At 38.0% G+C, this 16,624-nt stretch overlaps 1 protein-coding gene across 1 annotated transcript in view; it reads left to right on the plus strand.

Moving 5' to 3' along the window:
* Positions 1-16,624, plus strand: part of TRHDE (thyrotropin releasing hormone degrading enzyme) — a 213,700-nt gene that overhangs the window by 147,537 nt on the left and 49,539 nt on the right. The window lies entirely within an intron of this gene.

The raw sequence follows: 16,624 nt of genomic DNA on the forward strand, positions 1-16,624 counted from the left end.
GCTGGATCTGATACCTGGATCTGTTCAGCATAGAGAAATGAAGACTGAGAGGGGGATCTGATAAATGTTTATAAATAATTAAAGGGGGAGGGAGGTAAATAGATGAGGCCAGACTCTTCTTGATGATGCGTGGCAATAGGACAAGTTGTTGTGGCCTAAAGCTTGAACATAGGAAGTTTTGTACTAAAATACAGAACTTCTTTACAGTCATGGTAAGGGAGCACTGGAACAGGCTGCTCAGAGAGGTTTGGGAGGGACTGGGGACAGGGTCTGCACCAGAGGGTGGTGAGCATGGCCCTAAGCTGCTGGAGTTCAAGGAGTATTTGGAGAACACTTCTTGGCATAGGATTTGAATTTTGGGAGATCCTGTGTGAAGCCTGAAATTGGACTCAATGATCCTTATGGATCCCTTCCAACTCAGGTTATTCTGTGACTCCGATTCTCTGAAAGAGTTGGTTTAGAGTAGATTTTTCAGAGGGATTTGCATAAGAAATGGAAATAAAGAGGTACATGAATATTCAGAATTATATAACTTCTATAAAATCTCTGTGCTTCTATGCATGCTATATATTTATGCAGCAGTTAACTATTAAAATGAAATTCAAAGTAGCACATTCCATTTTTTTTCCCTAAAATCTTACGGAGGCATGCTCACAAGCAGGCATTTTTTTCTGAATGAGAAATAGTTAAAATAAAAACTGTTGATACCTTTGACAGTGTCTTACCTCTAATCCATTACTATAAGTGTCTTTAATTTTACTGTGGAAGAGAATGAATAATTATAGTTAATTTTAAAAATAGTTGATTTTTCCACATTGTGTATAATTGAAATTGTCATTTCTCTGAAACTGCAAAAAAGTATGCCTCAAGATACACACATATGTATCTACTGTGATTTATTTGTATGCCTAGAATTGACTGTATGGCATTCCAAGCACTAATGCTTAGCTTGGAATTACAGAAGGTACACAGTTTCAGTTTTTGCAAAGTGGGCATATATTTTTCTTGACAGTCATACCTTTACATCATAAGCATTTTTATTTTGTGAAGAAAAAAGCTAATAATGACAGACACCATTTCTAGGAATAACATTACTCAGCAGGGGCAAAGTCAGTGAGCTTTATTTTAAACATCAAAGTCTGCAGTAGAACAGTTCAGTTGCAATTTCATTTTATCCAGGCAAAAATTTAAAATTCCAGTAACAGATATGTAGTTCATATTCTTCTCCTGAGTAACAATCCTTTTGGTATGTGTAGGTTCCATCCTGCACTCATGTAAACCTCTCTGAGAATGGATTATTCACTTACATAATTTGAGGCTACAGGGGATGAGGTGATATTCCATCTGACAGGGTTCAGTGGTTTTCCCTCCTGACAGACAAAGTTATGATTTTAAGGCACCAGACTCATCCATCATTACAAGAATGGCTCACAGATATGACAAGAAATCTTATGAAAAATAATCTGTGGTCTAGACAATGAACTAATCAGCTTTGATGAAATCCATAAGCCATTTATACGCTGTATTGAAGGGTAGACAAGAGCTTTTTGGTTATGAATATGTTTTGTATTTTAAAAATATGAAGAGCTTGTCTCTTCAAAAGAAGAGAAATAACTTTTTCAATATTATCAGTATAATTAAGTTCACATTACTGAGCTAATATTAACTTGTATAGAGTTCTTATCATGCACACTACTTCTGTAGCCAAGTTGTTTGTTCGAGATAAGGTACCAAGGGGAAATGTCTTGCTACACACTGAATAGAGCTAGCTGTGAGGAAAGAGAAAAAAGTAAAAGGTACAAACTGGGATATGGACAACATATTCATATGTGCTGAAGTGCAGTAATCCTTGGTGCCTTTCTCCACATGGGTGGTCAAGGGAAAATTTAGTGGAATGTCCCCTTGACAGGGACATGACCAACAAAACTGGACTCCTGCATCTTGCACCATGTAGTAATAACAAATGAAAGGAATTACAACTGGCAGCAGAGATGCTTAGCAGTCACTCGAAGATGAATGACAAACTGCAGAATTATTTCCCTTCAATTCTCTTCTGAATTTCTTACACAAAGCTCATATATGCAGGCTTTGCTGAAAAAGTCTGTGCTTGTCCCTTTACAGGTGATTATTTGAATAGTGAAAGCCTAGCTGTGTTTAGATATTGCTGTGAGTATTCTTACTTGTTGGCATAACATTATAATGAACAGAAATGGGAAAAATACACTGTCCACTTATCATCTGAGGGGTTGGTTAAACATAAATATCTTATAGCAATCATGGAATAATGTATCATATGTACTATTTATAATGTGATTAAAAAGGAACAGAAATACGGACCATATTGTTTTATAAGCAGAGGATTTATTTACCAAATATTTTCTTATAGTGGACTTCCCATCTCAGGGAAATATTCTCTAATCTTCCATTTTCTCATGTTCTTTGAGTGTTTTCTTGTTGAGCCTTTCCTTTTTGCTACACCTGAAAGAATAAGCTTACATCAGCATTTATGCTAGAAACCACTTGTGTGTTGCTACCTAGGGAGTAGATGTGGTACTCTGGGTCATCTTGTCTAACCTGAATGTCTCTTTATCAGCTATGGTAACAATGAAGGGAATGGGGCTCTGGGAGAAGAAGGTGCTTTTTGTAGTAGAGACAGAGGAAATTGAATGATCAAAAAACAATTAAAAATCAACAGGCCTTAGTGAAGCACAGCACTGTGTGTGAACACAGCCAGATACTGATTTAACCATTTTTTTTTATGGTCAAGCAGGTACTTGAAAATATTTATTCTTACAGAAGAATGAAAAAGCATGGGGAGCTCCTTCTTTTTATGTGTACTCTAGTGTAGGGTACGACTCTATGACACTAGCAGATTTTATCCTTCAGTATGTTTAGGGACCTTAATCCCAGCAGCCTGACAGAGCATAGTGCTTGCAGAGTCCTTCTCAAAATCAGCAGACGTAGCTTCTGTGAGGGACCCAGAGGAACCCTGCCTGCCTCGGGTACCTGTGGGAGCATTGTTCTTACTGTTGGATGATTGCAGTTGCTAGCCCAATAGTTGTAGCTCACATTTAGCCTGCTGCAAAATTTTATTTATTTATTTATTTGCTTGTTTATTTATTTTCATTTGGAAGACAGTGAAGTCTCGTGTCTTGACCCTTTGTTTCTGCAAGCCTCTTCTCATTGTAGTGGTATTATTAAATCAGAATAGAGAGCGCTTTTAAAATTTGTTCATGCATTTTTGTGTGCTGATGTATCTTAAGGAAGATTTTGCTGCTAGCAAAGATCTCAGAAATGCCAATTTTAATTTAACACTTTATTTCCAAAACTATTTCACAGCTTCTGTTTATGAGAAACACTTTCATTAGGCAAACATCCAAGCTGCTCTAATGCGCAGGATATAGGCAGCTTTCAGTGTTATAATTTGCTGAATGCTAGAAAAGATAAAAATGGGATACTGTGTCATTGCTTCCTTTGTGGTGGCAACACTCGTATCCTGGCAGAAGTTAGGCTGACAATGAAAAGCTGCTGGTGTATTTTATTATCACCGCGGACTATGTCCCTTTCCTCATCTTATTTGCTTATATTGACTCTTGGAAATTGCTAGATACCCAAACAAGTTAATTAACACACATTAATTAGATCAGTTTCATGGTGAGAAAAGGAGTATGTACTTGAGTGCAAGCAATCTATTTTAATTCAGAGCAAAATGAGGAGGTGAATCGAAGAATTGGGGTTACAGTGTTAGTGGAGAGCTGCGCAACATTCAAGAAGAAAAGGGAATACAGTGTGGCAAGGCAAGGCACAGCCTGGAGCATTAAAATGGTGGAGCTGCACTAGGCAAATGCAGAGAACCAGGGAAATGAAGGCAGTCAAGATAGCGGCTTACTGAAGTAAAGAAAGGTTGAGGAAAGCACTGATGGCAGTTGGATGACAGAAGGGTAATGGGAGTGATGAAGGTGGATGAATGTCATATGTTTTTGGGTTTGATGAAATAACTTGTATGCTTCATTTTTTACCACTTCTTCCTGTTGCAGTCTTAAGGGGAAAAAAATCTCTTATTGGGAACTTATCTTTGCATTTGAGACTTCGGGGTCAATAATAGAATCTCAGATTTTATTGAGAAGATGTTTTGGTTGGAGGCTGTTAGGGAAATTTACTGAGGAAGCAGAAGCTGCCATAGGAATTATATTTTAATCTTGGTTAAACTCATAATGTTCTGGGGAAAAATCAAAATCAGACATTTGAATACACTAAAAAATGCTTGGATCTGAGTTTCTGAAAACGTGTTGGAGGACGATAGACATAGATACAATGCTACTCATATTCCTGTAGCTGACAATGGTATAACAGGCAATACTAGTTCGTACTCATCCCATAAAACATCCTTCCGCTCATCATAATGTTCAGATGTCTCAGATCTGCGCTCTGTATGCTCTTGAGTAAAGTACAGCACAGAGGCAGCGGGTTGCGTGGTCAGCACCACGTGTGCAATTCTGCAAGGACATTTTACGCTGGAGCAAGACCTTACACGGCGTGCTGCAGAGAGAGATGAAGAGCTTTTACTGGAGAGTAAAGAGGCAGCTGTTGGAGTACACACTTAAAACTCCTTAAAACCAGCTTCTTTCTGTCTCTGACTCAGCACCCAAAATTGCTTGTCACTTTCAAAAATGAAGTCTTTTGTGTTCTGATGTAAAAAGGTTACATAGGGAGAAAAAAGAATTTGTAGTATTTGTTCTTTGCCCACAGCATTTTTCTAAATTCAGTAAGGTACTGTACTTGTGCTGACACTGAAATGAGTCAGTTTTAAAGAGCCCCTTAACATTTATAACCATTTTGTTTGTAATTTGTTTTGGTATGAAACGTTAAGCTAAAACTACACCAAAGTTTGTAAAGGTTCAGCAAGAAGATTGTCCCCCCTCTACTCTGTCCTCATGAGGCCTTATCTGCAATACTGCATCCAAGCCTGGGCCCCCAGCACAAGAAGGATGTGGAGTTGTCGGAGAGGGTCCAGAGGAGGACCACAAAGATGATCAAAGGGCCAGAGTACCTCTCCTATGCAGACAGATGGAGGGAGTTGAGCTTGTTCTGCCTGGAGAAGGCTCTGGGGAGATCTCACTGTGGCCATCTAGTACTAGTGGAGAGACTGACACAGTCTGCTAGTGATAGGTTTAGGGGAAATGGTTTTAAACTAGAAGAGAGGAGATCTAGGTTAAATGTTAGGTGGAAATGTTTTACTCAGTGTGGTGAGATACTGGCATAGGCTGTCCAGGGAAGCTATGGATGCCCCATCCCTGGAGACACTCAAGGCCAGGATGAATGGGGTCCTGGGCAGCCTGGTCCAGTGGGTGTCAAACAACCTATGGCAAGGGGTTGGAACTGGATGGTCTTTAAGATCCTTTCCAAACCAGACCAACTGGTGATTCTTTGATTCAATAATTGTAATTATAAGATAGTAGTATATTATTTTCAGACAACATAATTCTTTTCAGATTGAATAATTTAATTGAAAGAAACTCATTTAAATTACCTTGACCCTTAAATAGTTATCAAGGGAGAGTAGGGTTTATCTAGGGTGGCCAAAGACACACAGCTGTTTTCTAACAGAGTGCATGTGCTTTCATCACAAGATGATCTCAAAGCAGAGAGGTGCACATGAGTTCTTTCATGATAGTGCTAAGGGCACTGAAACATTTATGTGTGGGAATTACTGGTTTCACTGCACTAATAAGGGAAGTATATTTGGCTTAAATATGCTGAAGAATGTAGACTGTTCTCCCTGTTCCAAATGTAGTACTTACTTATAGCTGAAAAGTATTCCATAGATTCTTGTAAAATCCAGAAATAATTATGTCTATGGCAATGTGAAGGAGAACCACAAAATCTCCATCTCTAATATGTTGCTGTTAAACATAGTAATTACTGCTCTGTCTACAGATTAATTCTAGTGTTGATGATAGTATTAAAATACATGATCTGTTTGGTGCTTTCAGAAATAGCATATTGACACTGAAAATCATTTTCCTTCCATATTTTTGTATTTAGAAATACAGGGGAAAAAAAAAACACACAATCCATTATCTATCATAGAAATAGTTTCTCTTAGAAACAACAATCAAGCCTTATTTTACATTATACCAATATGATTGCATTTTTAAACATGAATTTCTAAATGAAATCATGCATAATAGAATATATAAAATTAGCAGCTGGATTGAGGCAGAACTGCAAATAAAGAGGCTCACCATCAGAAAGTCATCTTTCAAGACTAGAATATAAACTTCTTATTCATCCTGTCATGCAATTTTAAGTATTTCTCCAGCTTACAAATATGATCCGTAGTCACTATCGTGCATGGAGATAAGTATAATTTATATTCAAATGATAACAGGCCCACATTTTTGAATACCTTCCAAATCCTCAAGTTTTACTTCCATCTGAAATGGAAAAAGCAGTTGGACCCAGTACTGATTTGTGGTCATCTGTGAAGCATCAATGAATTCCACATCTAATAAAATTCATAGCTCGTGGTACTCTGCAAAAACTGAGGTCTGTAACTCTTCTGAACTAGAAAGTGGGTGAGTCCACTGAGATCCTTCAGTCCTATGATTTGCAGCAAGTATCCTTTGCTTTTGTTAAGGAGGTGGAATTGCGTCTGCCTAGCATTGGCCAGGATAATTTTGGAATGAACTCTTCCCCAATCTTTTTATTGCAATCTTTTTCTAATTCAAAAAGAATCCCGAACTTAGCACCATGTTTTCCCAATTTTGTTCAAGTCCATAAAATTATTGATATGCATCCCACAGTTAATGTGGCACCATTACCATGTCCTGGTGTCTTCATTTCCTCATTGATGTCATTTTAAACAGAAGCTTTTCATCCACTGGTATTATGGAAGTCCTGTTCAATTCGGACACAGGCAGGCTTTCTTCTGTTAGTAAAACCTATGTACTTTCAAAATTCAAAATAGCTAATTGTGACTTCATATTTTTCACTTGTTTTTCACTTCTTGTTGCTGTGAATGTAAGACTTAACACTGGACATGTCCAGATGACAGATAAATAAGCTCCAAGCTGTACTCAGTTATTTCAAATTGTTATCCTTTATCCATTTTTCATCTTTTATTTGTCTTTCCTACAAAGTTAGTGCTACCTTCCCTTCCTATCTGCTGTCATCCGTGCTGAGTTCTTGGAATCCCTTGACACTCTGGCACAGCGTAGGATGTGTAATGTTTGTGTGAGTGGGTATAAAATCCTTTTCTGTTGTGTTGTGCCTCTGGGCACAGCTACAATTACTTTGCTGGCACGTATTAAATCTAATGAAATCTTTACATCCTTATGAGAATGGTATTCACAGTGTGAATGTATCATCAGCTCGTTTTCCATTAAACAGAACAAACGCACTATAGAATCACGGTTAGGAAAATTACGTGATATTCACATGAGCTTCCCCTGAAACCTGAAATTCTCTTTACTGAATTAGATGTTCTACTGTATAAACAATCTGAAAAATCTCTGTGATGTTTTAAATTGCCTTTCCCAAAACTATCTGTCTAGAGTGAGTGCTTTACAAAATTTTACCTCAGTACTGCTGAATTCTACTTCATGTGTGATCTCTTTCTCTATACAGAAGCTCTAAAGCTGTTATGCCGTTGAACAGCTTTAGTTATTTCTCACTTACCACCTTGCCTCTATTTGTGCTCTCAGCCTAGTAATAAATGCTTCCAGGTGTCACAGCAACAAGGCTCCTAGTTTCGCAGGTTACTTGAATGCACGTTCAGGTTTTCCTTAAACAGTTTTTCTTTCAACTTTCCATTATCTTAATATTCAAAATTTGCATAATACTGTGGCCTTCTTTTGCCTTGGGAATAGAAACAGTAGAAGGAAAAGAGAAAAAAAAGAGCTGTCTACTCTGTTTTTACTATCCCAGTGTAATGTTCAAACTACACACTATCTTTTAGTTCACAAGTTATCAACTTTCCCTGTCCCTTATTTTTTCAATAGGCTTCCAGATTATTAGTCAGAAACTTCTGCAGCTTTGCAGTTGGATGCTGCTGCTTCCTGCCGTTATCTGTGCCTGTCTTGCAAATCAGCCAAATATGCAACTGGTGTACAAATACCAATCTTTAAGTCTTGGATTTCCATTTGTTCTGTAAGACTTGTTTGCTTTCAAAATGTCACATTTTCTCATTTCTTTGCTTTTGTATTCTTTTGTTTCTGAAATACTAACAGTTCATGTGTATGGCTACCAAGGTATTCCCTCTGTAGGAAATGCCCCTGTCAGCATCATAATATACTCCAAGAGTTGTGACCATTGGCAAAGACCACTCTGGAAGGTGTTGCCCTCTCAGACTCAACGCTGCTTACCCAAGTATTGTGTTCGTGTCTTTGCGCATATGAAATCTGAGCACTCTCCATTTGGAGAGATGAGAATGAGAAACAAATGCTGAGTAGACCTTGCTCCTTATTTCTCAGCTTCAGCCACTTTGGATGTACCAGTTCTGTCTTTAACTGAAGAGACAGGGTAGGCATTTTGGGTAATAAGATTTGGTTATTAAAGTAAGGAAACAGGAATCTTAAGCAGCCTGTTTTACTCTCAGATATTCTTCTTATCCTTTATACTTCTAAATTATTTTTATGCCTTGCTTTATCTCTGTGTTAAATAGCTTTAATCGTATCTTTCAATCTTAGATTGTTATGTTCTCAAAATACTTTACAAAGATTAGTTAGTGTTGTGGATGAGCAAGAAATGGATTCCCATCCCACAGAAATTTTCAGTATATCAAAACATTTCCCTGTACTGAATCAGGACAAAAATCAAAGCAAAGATTGTGGGAAAATGGTTTAGAACATTCATCTCAATTCTGTAATATCAGTACCTTACATTTCAGTTTTATTTTATCTCGCTCCTTTAATGTGTCATTTCAAGCCAAGATTTTGAATCAGTAAACTGGTAATTTTTATTTAAAACAGTGATTATGTTTAAGCAATGTCTATTTTAAATGTTATCACTGAAAATATATGTTTAAGACTTTTTTTTTCTCATGAAATGCTTTGTTTTGAAAAATCTGCCATTTTCGGGGAAACTTACATTTAATCGTGGAAGGTGAAGTTGCCAACATTGAGCAGATGGACAGGCCTGTTCAGTTGCTTGTGCAGGTAACTGGTGCCATTGGAGGTGCCCTGAGGTACTTCATTTGAAGCTGTACTGCATCTTACATGGGCAGGACCATCCTTAGATGCTGTGCCTTCTTGCACATCCCCTGGCAGCTCAGGTATGCTTTGGCGACTCAGTAATATTACCTTTCACAACTCAATTTAACCCAGAGAAACTAAGCCAGAGCAGAATGATGGCTGAGATTTCACTAGGACAGCTGATGGAAGATAGATGATTTGTGTTTTACTAATCTCAGATAGTTTGGACAATTCAGAATTCTGTTTCTCAGCTTAATAAGCTGTTTGAAGGTACATACAGATTTTGATGTCCAGCTTGTTTTGAACATCATTCTATATGTGCTTCACAATAGGAAGGATTAGGAAAAAAAGCAGATGGTAACTCATTTGCCACATCTGAAAATTTGGACCTCACTGACTTCATGCTGTGCAGCTGAAAGTATAGCCTTTGTATTCTCCTTTGATCATATGTTCTAGCTGCAGTGAAACTCTGCTTTCCTGTGCTGTTAGCACATTTGAGCAGAAGGTTGGATTTCCTAAGGTCCCTTTCCACCTACATCATCCTGTGTTTAAATTTCCTGATTGCTCCTGCTCTTTAAAATAATTATGCTTACTATATCCTGCTAGGAGGAAGATCACATAACATACTTTCGTGTATAAGATTTTAATTTTGTCCCTTGTTCTTCTGTTGTTAGATTTATTAAAAAAGAGTGTTTTTTCTGAAGTCCATACATTGTTCTGTTTTTCTACCTTGTCATGGTTCTTTTCCTTTGGTTCTCTAACTAAGTATATAATCAAAAACTATTAATAGATGTCTTCTATTTCTAGATGGATCTGGGCTTCTTGTAATTTTAACTGTTCTTTATTTTTGGAAGTCCAATTTTCTCATTAAAGAATCCTGGAGAAAGTAATCTGTTCTGGAATAAGAGGAAAGATCCCAGTTATGAAAAAAATGCAAAAAATGAAAAATTAAATGCTGAAATTTATCAGTGGAGGGCAATAACACATGAAATTCTTGAGAAAACCAGTTGGCGCTGTTAATTGATAAAGGCCATGGACGAATAAGCTGCCAATTTTCCGGTAATATGGGGTTTGTGAGGAGAGTGAAAACAAGAAGCAATTACTAAGATTGAAAAAGCATCGCTCAGTGCTGGTTGACATGGTGATAAAATGACAGGTGAAATAATGTTGACGAGCATAGCAATGATACACATGAGAAAAACAGTCCTAACTTAGATGCTTGAAGATGAATTCAAAATAAACTGTTTTTCCTCAAGGAGGAGATCAAGAAGTTGTAGTAGACACCATCAAGCAACTACATAAAACAGTGATAACTATTGCTGTAGACTTGTAGAAACAGAATTGTAGAATTATAGAATCATAGAATGGCTTGGGTTGGAATGGATCTTAAAGATGAGCTGTTTGTTTCCTAGCCCCCTGCTTTGGGCAGGGTTGCCACCCACCAGATCAGGTTGTTCAGAGCGTCATAAAGCCTGACCTTGAATGCCTCCAGGAAAGGAGTGTATAACAAATGCTTGGGTAGAAGAGTAAAGAATTATGACACGCTGATTGCATGGTAGACCTGCCTTCAAAACACTGATGACAAATCTGATTTTCTAAACTGGAAAAGAGTGTAATAGGTAGAAAAAAAGAAAGAGATGGTCAACAAAAGACGTTAAGTGCAGTTGCTGTATATAGAACAATAGAATAGACTTTAACCTAGAGTCTTTAATCCAGAAAAAGAGATGACTTTAGGGAGTATAAGTCTGTAAAAGCCCAAGATGTGATTTTTCACTTTCTCTCCCATTCAGAAAGCAGGTTGGTTAAACTCTGTGGTAGTACTCGAGGCAGTACACCTCGAGTACTGTGTCCAGTTTTGGACCCCTTGCTGCAAGAAAGACATTGAGGCCCTGGAATGTGTTCAAAGGAGGGCAACAAAGCTGGTGAGGGGTCTGGAACACAGGCCATATGAGGAGAGGCTGAAGGAGCTGGGAATGTTCAGCCTGGAGAAGAGGAGGCTCAGGGGAGACCTTATTGCTCTCTATAACTTCCTGAAGGGAGGTTGTAGTGAGCTGGGGGTCGGCCTCTTCTCTCGTGTCATTAGTGATAGGACCAGAGGGAATGGCTTCAAGCTACGGCAGGGGAGATTCAGGCTGGACATGAGGAAGTATTACTTTTCAGAAAGGGTGGTCAGGCACTGGAATGGACTGCCCAGGGAGGTGGTGGAGTCACCGAGCCTGGGGGTGTTCAAGGAAAGGCTGGATGTTGTGTTGAGGGACATGGTTTAGTGGGAGCTACTGGGAATAGGTGAACGGTTGGACTGGATGATCTTTTAGGTCTTTTCCAACCTTGGTGATTCTATGATTCTATGATTCTTTGATTCTATTTTAGATCATACAAAGTTCTGCTTATGTAAAACAATTATATTACTTGTATATTCTTTATAGTACAGCCAATGATAATAGGCTTCTGAATATTGAGAGGATACTTTATTTTTCTGTGAGTAATGATTAGGAGCAACTGAACTTCTTTGGTTAGCTTTAAGTCTGGGGGAAGCAGAAGAAATGTCATCAGAAAAATGCAGCATTCATTACAGGCAGTGGGTGGAGATGTTCTACTGGGAAGATGTCTCTTGAAAGCATATGTGCTTGCATCTCAGCAAGATTGTTTGTTAATGTGGAAAAGTAGTTGAAGAGATGTGTAAAATCTGAAACTCCAGGAACTTTTTGTTTTCTTCTTTAATGACCTAGGATCTTTGTTTTGTCAGCTGATGAAGTGAACTACTGCACTTTTTAAGCTTTGCATAGCTCTTTACAAATAAGCCAACTAAATGTTCCACTGAAAATCCAGATTTGCCAGTTATCACAGGCAGGAGTCTGAAACATGCTTGTCATGGTCTCAAGGTTTATCCACAAAGATTTACCCAGTTCTTTTCAGTTGAAAGTCAAGGCATAAGCAGGAACTTGTCACAGATATGATCATTTTTTGAAGAAGACAGAATACCTCAGTACAGGCTATCTAGACACAATGTAAGGCTAAAGAAAAAAAATCTGTGTAATCCAAGCAGTGCATAATTATTTACCCTCTGGTATTATGTGCATCTTGGCATCTGCAAGTTTTTATTGCTAAATGAAGCAAGTTGCCCAGAATTATTGTGTAAGCTAAATGAAAATACTAACAAAATACTAACACACTTAGATGTATTGATATGATGCTACCAAAAATACAAAAGTTACTGATGCTTTCTCTTTAATTGTGAATGTTATCCTGTGTCCATTTTTATACTACCTTTTAACAGCATTCCCCTCTCCTCCATCTCTTCCTATATGACTGAACAGTATTATGTACAACACAGTTCATATAAAGTATCTATTCAAATTTTAAATGCCTCCTTCACCCTTAGAAGCAATTCCTTAATTTTCTGAAATAACCCATAACTCCTCAAAATTTGGGAAATCTGCACTGAGTTCCCTGTTAAGGCAATCCAGTTTTTATCCTGAGGGACATTATATACAGATGTCTCTGAAGCCCTGCAGCGTCTCAGGCAGTTTGGATGCATCATTTCTTAACTTCATTTCACCCAGGCACTGTGTGCTACTTTGACAGACATCCAATTCTTGCAGATGTACTTTTGAGGATAGGAAGACCTCATGGATTTTTCCAATCCCACTACTTCAAGATTGGATTCTTATTTTCACTGGAATTGGTTTGTCAGAGCAGGCAGCAGACAGCAAAATGAAGAACACTGATCATTTTTTCCCCTTGTCACTTACTCTGAAAGTAATGCCTCCTATTTATTTCCTTGAAAACTATGACAGATACAAAGAGCAAAATAAAACTATTTGATAGAGCATGTTCTCAGCTACAAAGTACTATTTTTAAACATAACCACCACCATTAGCAATGCATTTTCACCAACAATGATCTGCATGCTGCACTCATAAAAATATTTATAGCTGTCCAGAACATGGCTTGTCTTTCACATTGCTGTTGCCACTGCTGAAACACACCACCCACACCTCACTGTCCTCGCATCCCATGTTTGGCCTCCATAAGTGTTGTGAAGTATCAATGAAAGTCAGCGAATGCAGTTTTTTTCCTGATGGAGGAATTCAGTTCCACACCTTTGCTTTATATACACTTCCATGTCAAACTCCATTTGGTCAGTCTGCCCCTCTGCTGCCATACCACTAAGATCTGCCTCTCGGCCAATGTAATAAAATAGGAGGCATTGCTTTCAGACCAGCCTTTCTACATGCATAGAGGACAATGGCGTTGCTCTTGGAATGTAACAGAGTAATCAAAAGATGTTTACTACTCACAGTCAAAACAAGAGAAGAGGTGAATGGACCTCTTCCCTCTTTAAATTAGAAGAATACCAATGTAAATCTGCAAGAAAGTTTTCTTTTTCCAAGTCACACTTGGAGAACATAGTCCACACGGATCATTCAGAGATGGCATATAGAAGTTATGCTAATAAAAATACATGACAGGTGAGCCAGATACGTCTCTGTGACATATAAATAAAATAGTTTGTAAGTGTTGTTTTGCAGTGGTAGTAGAAGTTTCTCTGAGAGTGGAAGGAAAAAGCAGGTAAACATGTAGAGAACAGCAGCATTACAGGAGGAAAAAATGGGCTCCTGGAGAGATCCATTGGAAGGAAATCTGTGGTTCCCTGGTAAATCAATAACCAAGAAGATGAGATTTGGATGTTCTGGGGAGTGTCAAGAATATTAGGAGACCCAAATCTTGATGAGGTGCATATAAAAGTTAAATCTACCAATCCTGATCTTGCCAACTAAACCCACACATTTTCTGAGAAGATGTGTCCTGTATGACTCCAGTTCCATAGCAAAATCTCCTTTCAGAGATTGCTGTGGGAGTATCATTAATTGGAGGTAACACAGTAATCTAAAGTAGTCTAAAGTTCTCTGTATATTTATTGCAGTGTACAAAAAATATCTTTTTATGATGTTCCTTCTCAAAATTATGAGTGTCTGTGTATATACTCATATGCATGTATCTGTATATGTTTATATGTGTTTAAATCAGCAATGTAGGCAATTCTCAGTATCTTTTATTTGGTAATATACAATTTTTCAGTAGGTCTTTATCTCAAGAGTCATAAAAATACCGTGCAAATGCAGTTCTTTCAAATTTCTCATATACCAAAGTTGTTTCCTTTCACATGAGTTATTGGCTTTGTGCTCATTTTTGCCTCATTTTTCTTGATCATAGTCTGCTAGTGTCTTTTCCATTCTGGAGACCTAACTGTTGAGAACTGTGTGTGCTTTTAAATATGATATATTTCCTAAAATACTTCTAGGAAAGATGGAGTCTTAATATACTATAGGTGTCTAGTAAGGTATAAGCTGCTTAAGAGAGAAGTGCATATTCTCCATTGCATCATTTTACAACATCTTCTGACTGCCTTCACTTATTGAACCCAGAACTTATTACTACTGTAATAGAAGCATCAGAACAGAGTACATTTTTTTGCCTAATTAGCCCAGTTCTGAGTCCAAAATAGTAGTTAGGTCAACAATGAAGCTAATTTTGTGTAAAGACTTTAGACCGAGAATTGGAGAAGAGAATGCAGAAGTGGACATTCTTTTCTGCTGGCTGTGCTATAAAGGTTGGTAATCTCCAGCAGAAGATATGGATGGGCAGTAGCATCTTCAGATGCCATAGCTTAATTATCCAGAAAGTATCTGCCAGAGCATGTGCTCATATAAAGCATTTATTTGGTGCATCAATCAATCTATTAGTTTTCCCAGTGTGTCATGATTCTTATATTCATATAATCCAGAATCACTTGAGACTTTTTTCTTCTCCCATATGGCAATAAATGCCATGTTTTCTTTCCATTGTCACTGATATCTCTTTCAGCTGTGCAGTTTTCCAAATATCTCCCCCTCTCTGCTGAATCACTGCTGTACTGAAAACTGCTTCTCAACATGTACAGTCCAGTTTTGCATGCTGCAAAACTCTGTGCTTGAGGAGTCAAGAATCAGGGCACAGTGAGGGGTGGCTCTTTGTGAACGGACTGGGAGCCAAGACCCCAGCAAGACAGCAAGACATGCATGGAGTGGCAGCAAGACAGCCTGGAGTCCAGATCACTGGGCAGGTCCTTGGAGATGATGTCAGGCTGGGACATGACCCCAAGATCTGGGAGCCAAAGCTCCCAGAAAAAGGCTGCTCTTACAGTGTGCACATGAAATGTGCAGTTACCCATTTATGGAAGTTCATGCTGGATATGGCCTTTGAAATAACAGAAGTGAATAATCATTGTGGTATTGATGAAATCTGGGAGAGAATAGCAATTGCTGTAGAAGTCTACTGTTTATCTTTGAATCTGCACAGAAGAAGTTCAGTGTTGCATGTGATTTCCTGTACTGAATGACAGGTGTTCTTTCAGGCACAATCCTTGCAGACCAGCATGCTCTGACTCCAGTTATGGCACAGCTGGGCAGCGCTTACAGTTCAGTGGAACAGATGTGGGCAAACTTAATTTTTTAGGTACTGTATGCCATCTGCAGTAATGGCAAGAGGGAAGCTGATGTAGACATCAAGAACTTGCCCCCATTCATCTTTGCACCATTTTAATTGTCAGTCTAAAGTGATGTACTTACTTGGTATCTAAGCAGTAATCTACAGTGATATCTGAGTTGGAGCAATTTTCTTGCTGTGCTGCCTTGCTAATGGAGATGTACTCCCTGCATACAGGGATCACACAAACCATTACTGAGTGTCTTCCTTCAGTACACCAAATGACAAAGCAGCCCTGTAAGGGAGGTGTTTGTTCTTTCACAGTAGTTTGGGAGTAGAGATAATGATGAAGACACGCAAGGGTTCCTCTTTTCCATCTGCCTTAAAAGATTGGCTTCATACAGTCAATTTCTGTTTGTTGAGATAAATATGTTACAAAAAACTTAGGTAAATTATAACATTTATTCCAAATGAGAAAAAATTTGATACCCTGGATGGAAGTTGTGGTTGTGATTATACCAGCTTATCTCCAAATCCACATTTAGCATGTTTTGTCCAGGTTGTAAACACATCAGTGATAACAAACAGTGCACAGAAGCAGAGAATCAATTTTGTTCATTTTTTTGTAAACCAGTAGCTATAAAAGCCCATCATACCTATTTAAGAAGTTGCTAAATATGTATGTTATTTTTAAACTTTGAAGTCCCTGTAAATCCAAGGATGTTTTATCTGGGAGTTCTCTCTTTCTAAGCAAATGTAACAAGGTTTCTTCATTCTATAGGATATCATTATTTCCTCTTCTGTGAATTCTTTTGTTAAATTAGGAAAGCCTTGCAAAAAAAGTCTCATATAATGATAGTGTGTGAAAAATGTAAAATATCTTTTAAAAAAAAAAAGAATGACTTTTTCATTGTTTTACTGCTATTAGCAAATGCATTTCAAAATCAAAATAACTTGTTAGA

This window comes from Lagopus leucura, unplaced genomic scaffold, assembly GCF_019238085.1.
Source record: "Lagopus leucura isolate 7727_CA_CO unplaced genomic scaffold, USGS_WTPT01 Super-Scaffold_100008, whole genome shotgun sequence".
Lineage (NCBI taxonomy): Eukaryota > Metazoa > Chordata > Aves > Galliformes > Phasianidae > Lagopus > Lagopus leucura.